This window comes from Curcuma longa, chromosome 2 (assembly GCF_044706935.1).
Source record: "Curcuma longa cultivar G26 ecotype Majalengka, Jawa Barat chromosome 2, ITB_CL_G26_1.1, whole genome shotgun sequence".
NCBI classification, from domain to species: Eukaryota; Viridiplantae; Streptophyta; class Magnoliopsida; order Zingiberales; family Zingiberaceae; genus Curcuma; species Curcuma longa.
Window position 1 is genome coordinate 14179296 of NC_133862.1, and position 21305 is coordinate 14200600.

At 40.8% G+C, this 21305-nt stretch overlaps 1 non-coding gene across 1 annotated transcript; it reads right to left on the reverse strand.

Moving 5' to 3' along the window:
* Positions 1 to 827: 827 nt before the first annotated feature.
* LOC141822594 (U2 spliceosomal RNA) lies at positions 828 to 1025 on the reverse strand. Its single transcript, XR_012601322.1, has one exon. It is a non-coding gene; the product is annotated as a U2 spliceosomal RNA (small nuclear RNA).
* Positions 1026 to 21305: the final 20280 nt, after the last annotated feature.

The window sequence follows — 21305 nt, forward strand, 5'->3', positions numbered from 1 at the left end:
TAACATCTATAAGTTCTTTCTTATTGCGCGTTGAGTTTGTTACAAGTTTAAAGGTTTAAATTGAATGAGTTCAAAGCCACGTAACATATCATATTTAAAATACAAAAGTCCGACTTTCGTCAAAATTAAACTAAATATCAAAAAAATATTGAAATACCTAGTTCTTTCGTAATATGACATTACTTGTGAGTACCATTTTTATCAATGGATAAATTGGTAGATATGCAAAATCAATCTGTCAAAATTAAACTAAATATCAAAAAAATATTGAAATATGTAGTTCTTTCATTATGACATTTCTTTCTTGTGAGTACCATTTTTATCAATGGATAAATTGGTAGAATATTTGCAAAATCAATCTGTTATAAACCTACTAAAGCTAAATCTACTATTAAATATAAGATTATCTATTTAATCATCAACTTCCTATAACTATGTAGTTGTCTGAGACATTTAAATTGAATTCAGTTATAAGATTACATATGTAATTAAGCCTCAGCCGAATTTAAATATGGTTCTAACATTGTGGTTCATGTCTTACATTGTTGACATGCTTTATCATGTCAATTGTTCAAGTAGAGATGGAGAGAAAGTATTGATACTGGATAATATAAGAAAGATACAACTTAAAATCCTCTCCTCCCTTACATATCTTTCTTTCCTTTGCACCTCCTGTACGTTGGTCAATTACAACTACAGAATCACTAATATTTCTTGCATGCATCAAAGATGCTCATCAAATTAGAAAGTCCCTTAATTGTTAATAAAAATATTTAAAAATTAATCATATATGCATAAATCAATTAAGATTTGAAAATTGGATTTGATAGGGGTGCGCCAGGCCTGTGCAGTAGTGCAACACCCAGGCGACGCCTGAGAGCCCCAGCAGCAAGCTGCTGTGATGAGCCCTCCCCCACTTAAAAATTAATTTAATATCATAGTGGGCCAATGGCCCACATATCAGATATTAAACTGATAAGAACAGATACTACACTTGATCTTAGCCAAAAGGCCGAGAAAGGTATGAGTTGCTACATGGAACTTTGTCCTATTTTATAATTGCTCTTTGTACAATTTACTTTAGTAAATTCAGATGTGGGACTATTAAAAGCAAGATTCTTCTTACTTCAATTAAAGGGGAATTAAAAATAATTAGTCAGTCATGCAATGTTTATAAGATTTAAAGGCTCAAGAGATCAATTTTTGACGGACGCATATCCTGTAGGAAAAAAATTCCTCTCTTATCCATTTGACAATTGATTATAAATTGATCTCATGATTTATATTTCTCTTGAGGGGTGTTTGAAATGAATGTAATCATCTTTTTACTATAATAAAATTTAAAGATTTAGATTTCACTAAAACTCAATTAAATATTAAGGAAATCATAGATGAGTTGAATTCTACAAGTTCTTTCTTAGTGAGCGTTGGGTTGTTATAAGTTTAAAGGACTAATTTGTGATTTGACCTATGATATGTTAATAAGTGATTTTACATTATTTAAAAACTCCATTATCGATCCATGACTTATGACACGTCCAGAGTGTCGTATGTGAAAGATTAACTAAACTACACCTTTAAATGAGGCATAACTCTTTTGGCCATTGAAGAGTTTTCCTTAGTTAATTTACTAGACGATTATTGTTCAACAAACTAAAGAGTTCAAATATAATAATTACATGATAATAACTCATTAGCCACTTGATTGCATAGGTATTGCTAAGAGGCCAATCAACTATATCTAGCAAATATAAATTTCCTATTCGCAGCAAAGTCGATTGGAACATACCGAGAAGTCCCCTTAGTTAACCTATGAGTCTCATAAGATGTCCCAAGGTTTGAGTCAGTCAATAAGCATAACTTAGGAACACCTCAAAATCAAAAGGCTTTATACACAAGTTCTAAATGGTCAAACCTTTATCCAAGCGATTAATCTACGATTATATCTACACCCAACAACACAATTTAAAAAACATAATCATAAGTTCATGAGTTATAGGTCTTCAAATGTGTTTCTCCAAACTTAATGATTATCCAGAGTATAAGCTCTACATGATTCCTCAATCCCAATGTCTTTCATCCCAAGATTGATATTGGATCTTCTACTTAGACGCATTTAAGTTTGCATATTTATAGATATATCGCTCACATATTTAAACATTATAATTAAATTCCAATCGTAAGGGAGAATTCAATATGTATAGGTTAAGTCTATTGATGTGGTGGAGATAGTTCACCTCCATGTGGTGTGACACAAGGAAGTCAAAAGTCAAGCTGAGCTGTAAGTCAGAAGTTAAATAGAGTCGGACCCGAATAACATGGGACTCGAGTCAAGACAAACCAAGCTCCATTTTGGTTAGACTACTGATAGGTTAAGTTAATTGGACACCCTGAGAGATCCCAAATCAAGACCTTTCGAGTCGCATTCAAGTCGAGTCTGACTTACATCTAACTCGGATTCGACAGAGCGACAGTCATCTCATTCAACATTGACTCCTAACATCCGACTTCGGGACCCCTACCACTCGACATCCGACTCCTGACTTCGGGGCCCCTACCACTCGACAGCGAAGTCGAGCAGTCTGATTGGTCGGAGTGCCATGCCTCGCCATTAATGTCGATGTGATCGGACGACGATGACTATCGAGGTCATCATGGAGATAAGGCCGTATGATGGTTGAGATCCCACATATCCTATCGCCAAATCGGAAGGTGACATTGGATGGTTTGCGTGACTGGAGTGTCACACTTTACCATTAATGTCAACCTGGTTAGATGGCTATAATTGCCTAGGCCATCTAGAAGATCAAGCCAATGTGACGGTTGAGATTGCATAGATCTTGATGCCTAATCTGACGATGATGTTGAGTAGCCTGCCTTTTCGCATTTCGCATACGATGACTCAACTGAGGGGGTGAGGCTATATTGGGGCATTGAGAGGAGAGCATCGATCCATCAACAATTTCTCTTCTCCAAGTGGTGAGGCTATATTTCACATTCCACACAATCTCCATCATCACATCAATACGACCCTCATAATGGTCTCGATTATCGAGGAGTCGAAGGATGATTTGAACACACCCCTATCGGAGAATTTGACACGACACAATAGTCTAGTTAATCAAACTCCTATCTCCTTCGACTAGACTTGATAGGGGAAACTTGTGATGTGGTGGAGATAATTCGCCTCCACGTGGTGTGGTACAAAGAAGTCAAAAGTCAAGCTGAACTGTAAGTCAAAAGTCAGACAAAGTTGAACCCGATCAACATAAGACTTGAGTAAAGATAAACTGAGCTCGATTTCTATTAGACCATTGACAAGTTAAGTTGGCCACCCTAGGAGATCCCAAGTCAAGACCGTTCAAGTCACATTCAAGTCAAGTCAAACTTACATCTAACTCGGATTCGATGTAGCAATAATTGTCTCACTCAACACCTGACTCCGAACTCTGGAACCCCTACCACTCGACGCCCGACTCCTGACTCCCGACTCTCGACTTTGGGAACCCTACCATTCAACGCCTAACTCCTGACTCTGGGATTTCGACTCTAGTACGCTTGAATGCATTGAGCACCTCCAACCCGAGTCTCATTGCGTCTGAGTGAGGAACTATGAATGCGGAGAATGTGGGATAATATGGTCAATAGAACGCGAAGAATGTGGGAAGACGTGACAACCCCCTCTACCAGAGGGTGACTAACTGGGAGTGCGAATAGGGAGATGACATAGCTCTCCCTCAATTAGAATATGGAGGATGTGGGCATCGTTTCTCTCACAAAGGAATACTATAAAAGGAAATCTACTCCCTTGGGCACAGGTACAAGCACAAAAAGAGGCATTTCTTCTCTATTATTCATCTTCTCCTTCTCTACTCCCTGATCATCAGAATCTAACTTGAGCTTCGGAGTGGCTGCACCAAGGTCTGCCTTGACCTCCATTCTAACTCTCCTTTAATTGTCGCGAGGTTCCTCAAGGTTCGTGCACCCCAAGTTGATTTAGAATTGCTCTAGTGGAAGTCAACTTGATTTGTATTCAGCTAATCAAAAGTTATAGTCGTGGGTATTCCGCTGAGTCATCCCATCCCTTGATCTCGGGTGAGATCATCATTGTGCGACAACGTCAATCCTTCCAAGTATTAAGGTCCAAATCCGATAGTTGGCCCCGATCGAGGGTGTGCATCCTCCACGACCATACACTTAGCTCTGTTATGCTTCTTCCTTGGTTGGAGTCCCTGTCTATGACACCTCCTGAAATCATATTGATCATACCTCGAGCTAGCGAGTCATTCCTTCCTTGGTTGCCTCCTTTCCTCTGCTCTTGCTGGCCTTGCCGATCACTGCAGGGTAGACTTGTGCTAGGGCTTGAGGTCGGGTTGGAGATTGATATGTCGTTATGGTGACCAGCATGGCCTAAACTCGTAGATGGGTGACTAGAATTCTTTCAATCTCCATATCCAGCTTCTTGCAATTGTCAGTATTATGTCCATACTTCCTAAGGAAAGAGAAGAAGGTAGCCATCCGAGGTCGATATGGCCCCTGTCATACCCATCGGGCCTCCTCAGCACTTCGTACTATTCGTATACTTGCATTGCTTTCTTCTTGGTTACCCACAGTGGGGTAAGATGGGCTTGGTGTCTAGGCTTGGTAGGTGGCGTAGGCTGTATTAGCGGGGTGTACATCATGGGTGGTGCATGTTGTACTAGTGGGATATGCAGAATGGCGGGAACCAACAACACTGGTGGAGCATGTAACATTGGAAACTTATAATCTTGTCGACGGTCTCTCCCTCCACCCTCCTCAATCATCTAAGTTCCCCTATGTTCTTGCCTAGCTTTTTGCGCCTCTTCTATGTTAATGTATCTTTTTGCACGAGTCAATAAGTCATCATAATGGCGAGGTGACTTCTTGACTAGAGACTGGAAGAAGTCCCCATCGTAGAGGCCTTGAGAAAAGGCTCTGGTCAAATATTAGAGGTTGCCAAGGGCACTTCCAACGTTGCTTGGGTACTTTATATGTACTCCCAAAGAGACTTCTACTTCTGTTTGAAGTTGAAAAGATTTAGGGGAGTAGGAGGATACCTCTTGAAGCTTAAGAAATGTCGCAAGAACAATGTTGCAAAGTCATCAAATGAGTGGATGAAACATTGACGTAGAATGTCAGCTGGGGCAGTTTGATCAGGGTTGTAAGAAAAACCCTACACTTCACACCATCGTAGAACTAGCGAAGAAAAGCTGCATTTTCGAAGCGGCAGAGATGTTCTTCTAGGTACGTAGTACCATTGTACTCACGCATCTATGATGGTCAAGAATTGGTTGGCAATATATCATGGCAATAGAGAATGATATTTGTTATGTTGTAGTCCTTCCCAACAACAGTCTGATAGGGTTGGTTAGTTTAATTAGGCTGGCCAGCCTTCGCTTGACACAGGATGTAGAAGCTACTCCCCTTGAACTTTAGACAAAAGGGTCAGGCATTAAAGTGGCCCTGCTGAAACTCCGACTCCTTCTTGAACGGGTGTGGCCAATCCATGCTTGAATGCTTCCTCAATGCTATACGTTAATGAACTATGCTAACTATCCCCATGGGGCAGGGCCCCCTGTTATCTTCACTACAATTGGGAGGGATGAACGTCTCTACTCTCCCAACTCCTATTGCTCGATTCCCATAGACGATACCAAAGATGATATGGTTTGAATCTCCCTCTTCGCGACTCTAGACCTCTTGCTCGACTGCACCACCTAGTTAGGGTTCATACTGATAAAGTCTCCAAGTCCATGTTCTTGATTTGACCTCTGATCTACATCTCTGAATCCCTACTCTTGATCTGACCTTTAATCTACGTCTCTGATCTACAAAATTAACACCGATTACCTTCTTCGAGGGGAAGGACTTGAACTAGAAAAGAGAAGAGTGTCTTCCACTAGAACGGGCTTGAACTGAAAGAGAATGTCTCTCGCTAGGGAAGGGCTTTAGCTAAGATGATTAGAGGAAGAAAAAGAACAATGCTGAATCAAGTTAAACACTGTGTTAATTGAAAACTACTCACAGCAAGTGAGCCCGATGGCAAATACATGCTTTTGGGAAAACACCCTCTTCCTTATATAACAATGAAACCAACCTTACTAGTTGTCATGTACTTCCGCGTGCTCTAACTGGCGGCTAGAAACAAGGGCACATGTTAGATGGATTTTGCTCCTTGTCGAAGACATGATCACCGGCCGCCTTGTTAGAGAAGAGCTCTACATAGAAGATCTGTCAAGATCTGTGATTTCTTGCTATCACCTCCCTGTTAGCTTGTTGGGGTCTTGATTCACAGGTAATCAAGAAAGATGATTGAGTAGAATAGCCAAAAGGGTCGGAGTCTAGGAGAGATATCCACAAGAAGGGAGTATTCTTGTAGCTTGGATAACATGCAAAGGATATTCTCAAGCAAGGATGTTCCTGCATGGTTAGTAAACTAGTTAGAGGGGTTAGAGTGCATGGGAGATATCCATGAACAGGGAGTATTCTTGTAGCTTGGATAACATGCCAAGGACATACTCGAGTTGGGATGCTCCTGTATGGTTAGTAAAATTGCCGAAAGTTCAGGGGAGATATCCACGAACATGGAGTATTCTCACAGCCTGGGTAGCATGTTGAGGGTGCTCCCATGGCGGGGATGCTCCTGCATGGTTAGTAAAATAGCTGGAGGGATCAGAGTCCAGGGAAGATATCTACAAGCAGGGAGTATTCTCGCAGCTTGGATAGCATGTTGAGGGTGTTCTTGTGGCAGGGATGCTCCTACATAGTTGGATATGAAAAGAGGAAACTTGTAGGGTTTATCCGAGAAGGTACCCCATGCCAGATGCTTCCAAGGTCACGAACTTCTGAGGCCATGAACTTCTGATGCCCATGAACTTCCGAGTTCACGAACTCCTGAGACCACGAACTTACGAGGTTATGAATTTCCAAGTCCACCAACTCCTGAGGTCATGCACTTCGAGGCCATGAACTTCCGAGTCTACGAACTTCAAAGTCATGCACTTTCAGGGATAAACTCAAAGGGGTTGTTCCCAAGTTGCAACTTCCCAAGCCGTCAACACTTAGTCTTTTCAGAGATGTACCCAAAAGGGTTGTTCCCAAATTGTGACATTTCCTAGGCTACAGAGTTTTTTCTGAGATGTACCCAAAGGGGTTGTTCCCAAGTTGTAACTTCCCAAGCCGCCAACACTTAGTCTTTCCAGGGATGTATTCAAATGGGTTGTTCCCAAGCTATGATATTTCTTAGGCTACGGAGTTTTTTTGGAGATGTACTCAAAGGGATTATTCCCAAGCCGCAACTGTGTTGGTAGTGGGGATGTGGGCAGTTACCAAAACTGTCCGCTTCTCCCACTTACCTAATATAACATGCTTCATTATATAAAGACGTCTAAGGCAAACAGAATGGGTTGCTGCTTTCTTTGAAGAAGTTGGAGAACATTAATTTGAGAGAATTTGGTTTGCAAATAGTGAGGCTGTTCGTCTGTGTTCATAATTGTCCTTCCAATTTAAAGGATCTAAAAGCATTACTATAAGTATTATATAGTTTTTGTGATTTTTGCATTTGTGACAACAAACTTCTCAAGCCACAACTTTCCAAGCCGCCAACATTTAATTTTTTTAATCAAAGATGTATCCAAAGGGATTGTTTCCAAACTACGCTATTTTTTAATTCACAAGGATCAAGGTCATACCTCTGGTGGTCTAGTTAGTATATGCATGGACATGTCTACCATTCCTACCAAGGCGGAGAATGCGAGGCATATCACTATTCAATCTTATTTCTGATCGCACAAGTTCTCATAGCAGTAGCAAATATTTCTTCAAGCATACTTCATATAGATTTTTAATTATTTTTTATAACAAATCAAACTGTTTAGCCTTATATCAAATCAAACTGTTTAGCCTTTTTTTTTATCGCAGAAGCCCTCACCCCAGTGGAAAATATTTCTTCTAGTCCATAAAGGTTGTGGTGAAGACCACACCCTGATTTCATGTGGTTTTTTAATTTTTTCTATCATAGCATGGTTGTTAGACGTTACTTTCCATCTACTTCAGTAAAAAGGTGGAATCTGTCACCCTAGTGGCCTTACACAGTCGGCTCCACGATCATTTGTGAGAAGATAAATCGAGAAGCTGCAGTTAGCTACGACGGAGGAGGGCATTGCCCCGACTTTACCGAGATTCAACCCTTGCCCACTTCAGCAACTCTGCTCCGTCGTAACCAACTCAACTATACCCTGGGGGCTACTTCTCGTCTACATTCATAGGATTACATAAGACTTTATCTAGTTTAGTAAGTTGCATTATTTATTGAATCTTTTGTGCTTTGAATGCAAAAAATAACATCATGGTATGAAAATGTCATAAAACTAATCGCAACAAATGCTACTAGCTATTCAAATGGTTATTAACGATGAGAATGATTAGTTCTTTAGTTAATGATGTGGCGAACCTTAATTGGTCCAAGCGGGCTGATGTGTCAAGTCAGAAAGTCAATAGTTAACCTTAAGTACTCAACCACCTTGTTCTCTCGATCTTGGCCCCTCGGCCATGCTGACCTTGACAATCTCGATTTCTCGGTCATCCTGACCTCGACCATCTCGGTCTCTCGACCCCTCGGCCATCCCAACCTCGACCATCTCAGTCTCTCGACCCCTCGACCATTCCGACCTCGACCATTTCGGTCTCTCTGTCTCTCGGCCCCTCAGTCATCCTGACCTCGACTATCTCAGTCTCTCGATATCTCGACCATCCCAACCTCGATCATCTCGATCTCTCGGCCCTTCAACCATCCCGATCTCGACCATCTTGATCGTCCCAAAATGTCAGAACCAATAATTATAGCAGATCTAGACTAGAATCGTACAGACTTGTCAGTGTATCGATAATTAGAGCAGGTCTAGGCTAGAATTGTGCTGACTTTAATGGTATAAATATTGTAATTGATTTTCCTTCTTATTTTAGCCTAGATGATTATCATTCTTATTTTAGCCTAGATGATGTAAATATATAAAGATGTATACTCCTTTGTAAATCAAGTTTCTTGTTAATCTTACATGGCATCAAAGTCTTACAAATTAAATTTGTGTGTTGTTAATTTGCTTTTGCCTTGGTTCATTCAAGATTATCTCAATCAATTCTTTTTGCATGTTCTTATCTTCATTGTCATAGTTGATTTGTGACCCCATTGGTTGTTCTGGTTAGTGAATTTATTTCTAGTTCACTTTGATTCATTAGAAGTTATTTGTGCCTATATCTAGTTCTTGTTTTGGGCTTATTGATATGGACAAATCTGAAATTTCTCACCCTATTAGTACTATTTTGGATGGTTCTAATTATACATTGTAGTTTCAACACATTAAAAGTTTTTTAATTGGGTGAAAACTCTGGTGTATTATTACTGGTGATATTGTCAAACCAATTCGTGATATAAATGAAAATGATGCTAAGTATGTTGAACATCTTGAGGATTGGGATAGCAAAAATCATCAAATTATTACTTGATTTTGCAATACCTCTATTTCATCGATTCATATGTAGTTTGCTGACTTTTATACTGCAAAGGATATTTGGTATTTCTTGGCGAATCGATATAAAACTACTAGTCTGGCACATTATTATCAATTGCTCACCACTCTTAATACTCTTAAGCAACAATCAGGATAATCAGTTAATAACTTTCTTGCCATTATTCAACCTATATGGAATCAGTTGACTCAAGTCAAAATCAGTGATGATCATCTCTGTCTTATCCATGTTCTTATGGCTCTTCGTCTTGAATATGAATTAGTACGTGATGCTCTGCTACATCGTGATCCATTGCCTACCTTGGATACTACTGTTAAAGAAATCTTATTTGAGGAAATTAGTCTTTGTTTAGTCAAGCCTCATTCATCAGAAGTTGCTCTTGCCATCACTCAACCTCGTTCAACATCAGGCTCCTTCTACAAGAACTATTGTAGCTCTGACCATACATTTGCTAATTGTCCAACTGTTGAGTGCAAATATTGTTACAAATATGGTGATATTTTGGAAAATTATTCAACTCACCCATCTAACCCTAAAGGAGATCGGACAAAATCCAAGTACTCTTTGAAGTCTGGTTCTTCTGTTGCTGCTGCTGTCACCCCCTCTAATGAGTCCTTTTCTCCCTTTATTACTGTTAATGATTTGGAAGCTATTCTTAAACAGGTGATGCCTTCTTACTCTCCATCCTCCAGTGCCTTAGCTGTTAGTCCAGGTAATTTTTGGCTCCTTGATTCTGCTTGTTGTAATCATATGACTTCTCAATTCTCTCTATTGTCTAACCCAACTTCTACTAGTTCTCTTCCCTCTATCCAAACTGCTAATGGTAGTTGTTTGTTCATTACTCATACTGGAACATCTAATACTTCTACCCTTTCTCTTCCTGATACTTATTTTATTCCTAATTTAGCTTTAAACTTAGTCTCTGTTGGTCAATTGTGTAATCTTGGTCTTACTATTCTTTTCTCTCCTCTTGGTTGTTAGGTTCAGGACCTTCAGATGGGCGAGATTCTTGGAATGAGATGCAAGGTGGGAAGATTATTTGAGCTCACATCTCTTCACATTCCTGTACCACAAAAGATTTCTGCTTCTACAACCTTCCCCGTGATATACCAATGGCACCTTCGTCTAGGACATGCATCTGCTACTAAACTTCGATCCTTGATTTCTAGTGGATGATTAGGACTGTCTAAATTTGAGTCTTTTGATTGTTTGCACTGTTAATTATCAAAACAATATGCTTTGTCTTTTAATAATAATAACTCTATTTGTGACACTCCTTTTGGTTTAATTCACTCTGATATTTAGGGTCCTACTCCTACTTCTACTGTGAATGGTTATCGATATTATATTTTATTTATTAATGACTATTCTAGGTTTACGTGGATATATTTTCTCAAACATATATTTGAATTGTCTCAAACTTATATTAACTTTGCTAATATGATTAAGACACAATTTTCTTGTCGAATAAAATTTTTTCATACTGACAATGCAATGGAGTATCAAGATTTCATTCTCCTCCAGTTTCTCAAATAACAAGGAACCATTCTCCAGATATCTTGTCCCCATACATCTCAGCAAAATAGCCGAGCAGAGCATAAACACCGTCATATATTGGATTCTGTTTATGTTAGATTTGAGAGGTGTCCTAAGGCAATTAATCGTCTTACGATTATTCTATTTATTGGATAAATAGCAATTCACTATTTGAGTGCACATTCCATATGTATTTGATTAGATCTTAAACTCAAATATTGAGCGTCTGTAATACAATTCATAGCATGAGAGAATTTGTGATTGGATCACTATTAGGGTTCATCTCTACATGTGCAATTATGAATATATTAAAACTATCCCTAGTCGAGGAATTGATGATCACGGACATCATCGATTCTGTTGAAACTAGCACATTTAGACTCCTTGGTTAACCAAGCAGCCGATCTCACTACTGGAGGCATTGTATGTTGAAAGTTAAACGTGGATGCTAGTTAAAAGGTAACTATTTCATTGGAGTAACCTTCCTTGAGACTTCATATGGTTCTATACATATGTCAATGAAGATCTCAATGCAGCTTAAGTACTAAAAGTCTTTGTTAGTGCAGGAAGCACTAGCAGATCAAACCTGAGTTTTGATTATGGAACTAGGATCAAGTTAAGTATGTGGTTTGACTAACGGAGTTGAAATGAGAATGCAGAAAACAGGTTAAGTCCTAGTGCGGCTAGGCATGAAGACTTGGCAGAGTCAAAGTGCACCAGGCACAAGTCTGGACTTGGTCAGGAGGACCAAAGTTGCAGATGAAATGGACTTGGTCAGGAGGACCAAGTTGCAGAGAAGAATGGACTGATCAGGAGGATCAGTTGCGTTCAAGTCCTGGGGGGCAACGACAGAGCCGAGCAAAAGTCCAACGGGTCAGGAGGACTTGGTTGGCATCAGGTAAATTCTCCCGAGGGGAGTGGGTGAGGACGCGTTCCTACGAGGAACAGTAGGCGCCGGTCTAACCCAGGATCTCACCGGAGGTCCGAAGTTAAGACTCGGAGTTGGTTCGGTGAACCGACTCAATACTTTTCATGTTATATGTTGAGCTAACTTTTGTGCAGGAAGAAAACCTTGATGAAAGCTAACTCCGGACGAAAAACTCAGTTTTTCGGGTCTGGAGTCGACCCAGATAAGCTCTGGAGTCGACTCCAGCCGACTCAGCCGAATTCCGGAAGTCAGCGCGTCAAAGTCTTCGCCAACGCGACTGGAGTCGACCCAGATAGGCTTCTGAGTCGACCCAGGTCAAAGATTTATCGCCGCTGCAGCCACCGCGACTGGAGTCGACCCAGAACCGGATTTGAGTCGACCCAGAGGAGATAAGCGAAGCGGGAGATAAAGTTTTATCGGTCACGTCAGCTGGAGTCGACCTAGATGGCGATTTGAGTCGACTCAGGCCTAGTATAAAAGAAGGCCGCGAGCAGCCCTCGATGCATTCACTTCCAACGCCATTTTCGCTCGTTCTCGTGACTCCCAAGTGCTCCAAACTCGACGTCGGTGTTGTGCCTTCTTCAAGACATCTTCCCAACACACCGAGGCAACAAGTTCAACTTCCGGGGAGCGAACGCGAGCATCAAAACTTTGGTAACAAAGCGTGTACTTTAATTTAAGCAATCTTTTGTAAACAAGTTTGTACCGTATTTTTTTCGACACACTTGCTGCTGCAAAGGGGCAAGTGCATTAGTGGATTGCCCAAAGTAAACGGTCGAAGACCGTGGGCCTTGGAGTAGCAGCGTTGCGCTGTGAACCAAGTAAAAATAAAACGTGTCTTTTACTTTCTGCACTTAATCTCTGTTACTTGTAAATCATTTTTAATTTCCGCTTCCGCACTCGAGTTTTATCGAAAAATCGAAAAGCGTGCAAACACGCTATTCACCCCCCCTCTAGCGTGTTTCCGATCCTACAGTCTTTGACCAAAATATTACATGTCAAGAGCACGGTACTCTTGGACACATGTACAAGTAACTTGAATCCACAGGACAAGAAAGTAATTTGGGTTAGGTATGACGTAGTCAACCTAGTGGGGACCGACACAGACCATGTCTTAAACCAAGCGGGTATAAGATGGTGAAAAGAACGAGGCTCGTTTAATTGTAGTTGCTAAAAGGTTTAGAAGATGTTCTGAATCAATCATTGATTTTTTGATCAATTGGAGATCATGATGTACTACTAGGTGGCACTCATGATTGTTCCATAATTAATGGTTAATTACGGACGGTCAACATAGCTAGAAACCTATAGGGTCACATGCACTACAAGTTCTTCGAAGGACTTAAAACGAGTTTAAAAATTAGATTCTCAGAATAAGAGAAATAAAATTTGGTTGGACCAGACAAAGGACAAAACGATGGAATTTATCTTACAAAGACGAAATGAATGAAATTGATTTCGTTTAAATCAGAGGTCGTTTGGTTAGTGAACCAAATGATTTAATTTTGAACCAAAATCGAATCAACTTGGTTTGATTCATAATGAAAGATGTTTTTGTAGAACAGAGGCAATGAGAAGCTTCATCTTGAAAAGACGAATTGAACACAACTAATTTGGGCTAAATCGGAGGTCATTTGATTATTGAACCAAGTGAATTAAGTTTGAACCCGATTTGCTATGGTATCAATTCAATTGCTACAGTAACCTAGTTTTGAACCCGGTTTAATAGAAACCCGTTTTCCCTGGTTTAGTTGGGTTTGATTTGGGTTTTTGGGTTTAAAAACATTGTAGCTTCTCAGAACCCCTAATCGCGATTTTTGTAGCGCCAGCGCGAGAAAAATAGAGGGTTCTTCTTTCCCCATGTCGCGGCGCGGTGGGGCTGAAAGAAGGGATTTGAGGAGGGGTTTGAAGGTTTTTTATTAGGGTTTTCTCCTCCGGATGGAGAAAATTGTGCGCCCGCCGCCTCCCTCGATGGTGAGCGAACGAAATTGGGTGAGAGCCTTCCCATCGCGATTTAGGGTTTTCATCTCCAAACAGAGCTCGTGGCGGTGGAGTCAATCGTGATTGAAACCCTACTGGCACCTCTCCTTCTCCTGAGCCTGAGCACAAGAGCCGCTGCAGTCGTCATGCCCTCCTCTCCTGATCGCATGCAACACCGGCCTTCCGTCGGTCACGACGATCGCGTGCCACTATCCCCTGGCTCTTGTCCACCCGGAACCGACTGCGGGGTCGCATGGACAGTCGGTAGTGCCTCCTTTCTCCCAGTGTGGCTGATCGCCCTTTTTCCCAAGCTTGTCCGCCTGGAACCGACTGCGCGATCGCATGAAATAGAGGATCCTGTCGCTTGCTTGCTGACGGCTGACGACTAGCGGCTGGTGTGAAGAAGAGAAGATCAACTTCTCCCGATTGATCTATTTCTTCCAGTTGTGTTTTCCCTTGTTGTTGTCTTCTCCCGTTGATGACCGCGAGAAGAAAGGAACAAACCAACCCGGCTGGATAGCAGTTAGGGTTTAGAGACACAATAGGAAATTGGTATTTTCTGAAAATACTATTAGATTGCATTCGAGTTTTTGCTGTCAGGAATTTATAAAGTTTCTGGACAACGTTCCTGTTGGTGCAATCTTGCCCCAAGTATCAGTTGGTTTTAATGTTTGGCTAAATGAGTTTAGTTAGGCAATGTTGGTGATCTAACATGTGTGATTTAAGTAAATACAAAAGTCCAGGTTTGAAGTCTTGGTAAATAGTAAAGTCCCGAAGATGCGACCTCTTGGCAAACAGTGAAGTCCCGGAGGTGCAGCCTCTTGGCAAACGATGAAGTTCCGGAGGTGCGACCTCTTGGCAAAAGAAAGACTTAGCATAACAAAGCTGAGAGAAATATCTTAAGTAAGTGCAAGGATGAGGAGCCGTGGGCTCCAAAGCATCTAAGGAGGGTACGAGGCTTGTGGAAGATGTTTAAAGACATGAGTCAAGGCTAAGGAATGAAGAAGGAAGCTGAAAGGTGAGTTTCAGCTTTATTAGTCGACTGTGATGGAATCAGTCGATTGTTGTCTTGATCCAAAACACACAGAAGCTTTGGTCGAGAGAAATGTTGAGACCAGTCGACTGAGGCAAGGGCTGACAGCTGAAGAAATAACGCAATCTACAGTAGCCGTTGAAGCCAACTAATCGACTGATCCTTGAGCCAATCGACTGGCATCGCGAAAATATAAAAAGACAGACTGGAGATTGGAGATGATATTGTTCTCTTTTTTTCTCATCATTGTAAGATATTCAAATTATGTAAAGCTCTCATACTCTTCCTCCAATCTTCTCTATACATCTGTAAGAGGAAGAGATCAAGTGCAAAGGTTTCTCCACCTTCAAAGTTACTTTGAGAAGGAGAAAGTTCATAGTAGAAAGTTCCAGTGGTGTGTGTGGATCCTTGGATTAGTCACCTCGAGGAGGTGGATACCAAGTAAATCAAAGGGGTTAGCATTGCTTGATCTTTATTTGGTTTTATCTTGTATTTTCGCTAACAATATTGCCTTGTAGGCAAGAGCAAAAGTTGTTATTCACCTTCCCTCTAGCAAACGCAACGGTCCCAACAGTTCCATCATTATCAGAATAGTTCCGATCAATTTATTCTACATTGGCGGTCAGCGGTTGACCACCAAAAACTACACCAGGAATACAATTCTTGGTGATAGTTAGAAAGCCCTGGAATGATCGTGACAAACGTTGTTGCGTGGTTTCTGGAACAAGACTTCTCTCGATTTGATCGTCATTGATCATCGGCTAGTACTGAAGACAATGAGGCAACTCGTGGCTTTCGAACCTGCCCAAACGAGAGCTTGGCGTGGATCACCAGTAGAGGCGGGGCTTCGACAAGGACCGCTCGATTGATGCCAACTCCTGCTCAAACGTTATTGGAAAGGTACACGCAGAATTATTTAGTTTTCTATAAATTTTAATTTCCTGTCATGCCTTGTACATGTTATTTTCTATTTTGCATGCGTGTGTTGTTGTAATAATTAACTGTAATTATTTGTTTATTTCCGCTGCACACGTTTTTGAAATGTGTAAACACACGCATTGCACTAGGACTATCCCTACAGTTCATGCTCAACTCCTTTCTGCATCTTATTCTAAAAAATTTTGAGGAGAAGCTGCTCTTACTTCTGTTTATACTATTAATCATCTACCTACTCCAATTCTTCAAAATATATCTCCTTTTGAGAAACTATACGGTAAAATAACTGATTACTCAAATCTCAAAGTTTTTGGTTGTGCTTGTTTTGTTCTTCTTAATCCACATGAGCACATTAAACTAGAACCTCATGCTCGTCTTTGTTGTTTTCTTGGGTATGAAGCATAACACAAAGGTTATCGGTGTTGGGATCCTATTTTTGGCAGACTACGCATTTCTTGACACGTCACCTTTTGGGAACATACTATATATGTTTTCTTCACTGTCGATATTTCACAGTTCATTTTCTACTTCTCAACCATTTTTTACTGACTCTTCACTAGAATTATTTCCTTCCATAACTACATATCCTTCTAATGGGCTTATTATTTCTAATCCCTCCTCTACACCTGCATATCTAGAATCTGCCTCCTCTAAAGATCCTGTTCCTCCACTTCGTCGCTCTAGTCGGGTAGGAGAAACCCCTCATCACTTTAGAGATTATAACTACTTTTCTACTGTTGTCTCTTTACGTGAACCTCACTATTATCGTGAGGCTAGTACTAATCCTCTCTGGCAGCAAGCAATGTCTGAAGAACTTCACGCCTTAAAGAAAACTCATACTTGGGATTTAGTCAACCTTCCTCCAGGTAAAACTCCTATTGGATGTAAATGGATCTACAAGATTAAAACTCACTCTAATGGTTCTGTTGAGCATTATAAAGCCTGTTTAGTTGCTAACAGTTATACTCAGAAATATAACATTGACTATTAAGAAACATCTGCTCTTATTGCTCGATTGACCTCAATCCAAGTGTTGCTGCAATTAGACGTTGGTCTCTTTTCTAGATGGATGTTAAAAATGCTTTTCTGAATGGAGATTTAGATAAAGAAATTTACATGAATCCGCCACCTGGGTATTCTCATCCTCCACAGAAATTTTGTCTTCTTCGTTGTGCTCTGTATGGTCTTAAGCAAGCTCCTTGTGCATGATTTGCAAAATTCAGCTCCACTATTGCACAACTGAGTTTTACTTTCAATTGTCATGACTCTGCCTTATTTATTCGTCGAACTGACAAGGGAGTTGTTCTTTTGCTACTTTATGTGGATGATATGATTCTTACAGGTGACAATTCTTCGGTCATTTCTAATTTACAAAACTATCTCAGTCAACATTTTGAGATGAAAGATTTGGGAACTCTCAGCTATTTTCTTAGTCTTGAAGTCTCCTCTGATTCTGATAGTTACTACTTGTCTCAAGCGAAATATGCATTTGATTTGCTTTCTAGATTTGGTATCACAGATTCATCTACTGTCTCTACACCATTGGACACCAATGTTAAGTTAACTCTGTTTGATGGCACACCTCTTTCTAATACTACTTCATATTGATGACTTATTGGTGGCTTTATTTACCTTATAAGTGACTCACCCTGATATTGCTTATGTTGTGCACATAGTCAGCCAATTTATGTTTGCTCCATGAACCATTAATCATTTTACAGCAGTTCTTCGTATCCTGCGGTATGTCAAAGGCACACTTTTTCATGGACTCCACTTTTCTTCTCATTCTACGTTAATCTTATCTGGATATTTTGACATTGATTGGGTTGGCGATCTTACTGATTGTCGCTCTACAATTGGCTACTGTTTCTTTTTGGGAGACTCACTCATTTCATGGCGTAGTAAGAAGCAAATAGTCACATCTCGATCTAGCACAGAATCTAAATATTGAGCTCTTGCATACACTACTTCTTAATTACTTTGGCTTTATTGGTTACTTGAAGATATGGGTGTTACACACTCCTCTCCTATTTTGCATTGTGATAATTGTAGTGTCATCTAAATTGCTCATAATGCTATCTTTCATGAACAAACCAAACATATTGAGAATGACTGTCATTTTGTTCGACAACATTTTCAACGTGGTACTTTACAACTTGTCTCTATTTCTTTTAAAGACCAAACTGCTGATCTTTTCACTAAAGCTCATCTTTCGGGACGATTTAACCGTTTACTTCGCAAACTCAAGTTGGTCTCTGCTATTCCACATTGAGTTTGCGGCGGGGGGGGGGGGGGGTGATGGGTTAAGATTTTACTGCATTTTATGGATTTAATTTGGATTTCTACATGAAAATAAAATGCTAAATGATATGAATTGATTGCAATTATGAAATATTGTATATTTTGGCAATTAATTCTAATTTCTGTGATTTTACGATAAATTTTGAGTTAATTAAGCTTGATTGTTTGTAGGGTCCAAATTGAACCATGATCGAGTCAAATTGAGCCAAGTCAAGTAAAAATTGGTGATTCGATGGATTCCAAACTTCATGATCAAGATTTAAGTCGAACCGAAGTTGAATTGGAGTTGAATTGGGCTGATTTGGATTGAATCAGGGTTTGAATTGAGTTGATATTGGATCAGACCCACTAAGCCACAGTACCGGACCCGTTAAGTTCAAATCCCCGTTATAAAGAGGAATGAACAGTGTTTTGACGCGGTTACTGTAGCGCAGTTACTGTTCCATCGTTCTCGCCATTTTTCTTCCCGTTTTCTCTTAGTTTTTAGCGCAGATCTTGAGATTTTCTTCTTCCAAATCATTTCCCAGCTTCCAGAGACGACTTCTAGCACATCTTGGCAATTAATCATGGAAGCGACTGCACGGTGAGGGTTTCATCAGAGTATTCGGTTCCGCCTCAATTTCCAGGTTAGATCTTCAGATCCAAGACAATCGGAGCTATCAAATCCATTCAGAGGGGTTCTTTGAAGGATTTTGAGGGTTCCTGAGCTTATACTTTCACGCGATCAGAAGGATTTCAAATGGAATTTTCAAATCTCGATTTGGCTCTGTTCGGCGTTCAGAGGGTTTCTGATCTTCGAAAATTGGGTTGAATCAAGATAAATACAAGTTGAGCTGGGTGTTGGTTTCTGGATTTCTGATCTTAGACCAGATCTTGTGTGACGACAAGATTGGGATTGTTTTGTGAAGGGAAGATTCGAGATCTGATTTCTGAATTTTTGCTTTTACTTTACTGTTGCTTTAAATTCTGTAATCTGATTTCTGAACTGTCATTTCTAATTCTGAACATTTCATAATCTTGTCTGTGAGTTGTTTGATTGGTCTGCCTTGCTTTGTTTAGTTAATCCTTGTTAAATCTCTGTTCTGTTGGGTTGCAAGGGTGCAAACATAGTCCCACATCTAAAATACATGGAAAAGATCATGGGATTAAAAGGATGAAAAATATCTCCATTGGTATAAGGCCTTTTGGGGAGAGCCCAAGAACAAAGTCATGAGGGCTTAGGCCCAAAGTGGACAATATCATACCATTGTGGAGATATTTTGATTCCATCGGTACTAACAAGTGGTATTAGAGCGAGACCGCTCTTCACCGGACTAACCGCCGGATGAGTCATGATTCAGATCTAACCATGTGGTTTAAACCTTAAACAAATGAAGTGGGTGCTCCCGTGTTTGAATCAAGAGGACCAGATACCAGGTGAGAAGTCCTAGTAGGTCAGGTGGATCGATGGGTAAAAAGTCCTAGTTGCGACTAGGTGGGAAGTTCTAGTAGGTCGGGTGGACCGAGGGGTAAAATATCCTAACTGCGGCTAGGTGGGAAGTCCTAGTAGGTCGGGTAGACCGAGGGGCAAAAAGTCATAGTGGATCAAGGATTCAGACATCAAAACGACGTTGGGGGCCTGTGGTCCTTTATTTGAGGGGGGATTGTTGGGTTGCAAGGGTGCAAACATAGTCTCACATCTAAAGTACATGGAAAAGATCATGGGATTAAAAGGATGGAAAGTATCTCCATTGGTATGAGGCCTTTTGGGGAGAGCCCAAAAACAAAGTCATGAGGGCTTAGGCCCAAAGTGGACAATATCATACCATTGTAGAGATATTTTGATTCCATCGGTACTAACAGTTTATGTAACCGCCCACCTCCACCACGTATGCCCACCCGCACCCCACGGAGTGCACGTTCTGCAATCTGTGGAGGAGGCGGCCTCTCCCTATTAAAGGGAGAGGAAAGCCCTGAAGAGGGGAGCGATCTGACAGTGCGTCCAAGCGAAGTGTAAAAGAAGCGAGAGGGGTGTTCATTGCTGCGCTGTGGGTGAGCGAAGCAGTGCGTGTGTGCGTCCAAGCAGAGAGGAAGCGACAGTCGGAGAAACCTGTGAACACCAAAATAAGTGGATTTGGTTTGTGAAAACCTGAGGAGCTTTCCTCGTGATCGTTCCTCCGACACAAGCGATTCCAACACCGGAGTTTTTTCCCTACAACAGGTACACAAAACAATAGTAGCTCCTTTGATATCTTTAATGCGGCCTCTTCCTCGATCCCCTGATCACCAGATGTCTTGTAGCCATCGCCCCTTGTTCCATTTTATAGTCTCAAAACTCTAACAGAGTTTCCTAAAACTAGGACAAATCCTAACATAGTTTTTTTTTTAAAATAAGGGGCTAATAGAATTTTCTAAAATACAAGGGGTGTTATCATCACATCCCTAACAATCCACGTTCATGGTGGCTACTATCACAGGGTCAATTTTTGCCTTCAAAAATTTCCTATACGACCATCAAGTCCCGCACTTGATTCAGCCTCCAAAAGCACACCAACGCACAAGAGAATGTCTTTCTCAAATATGATTAACAAAAGTCACAAGCAAGCAACACACAATGTACAGGAAACTCCCCAACCTTTATTATTCACAATAACAAAGGAAAACAAGTAGACCTCATAGATTTGCTCTCACCAATTCCTCATGAATTGCCCTCCTTGCCAATGTCTAGCCTTGCCTATTTATCATGCATAGGCAACGGTTATACATTGAAAGTTACATGGTAGTTTTGCTAACCACCCTTGCTTACATGTCAAAATCTGCTCATCCACATCACTTGCTGATTTGACACCATGCCAAATGCCAGCCTGCACACCATGTGCATGGCCCAAGCCCTGCACCGTGGACTTACGCAAAACAACCCATTGCTGCTCCATTTGTCGTGTCGCATGGCATGCGCCCCATCGCATGTCTTGGCTCATGTTTTTTTACAAGTCTGCTTGGCTAAATGCTCGGACTTGGCACGTACAATCCTCGCATCCGCTTGTCATACTCCAAGTCTACCTC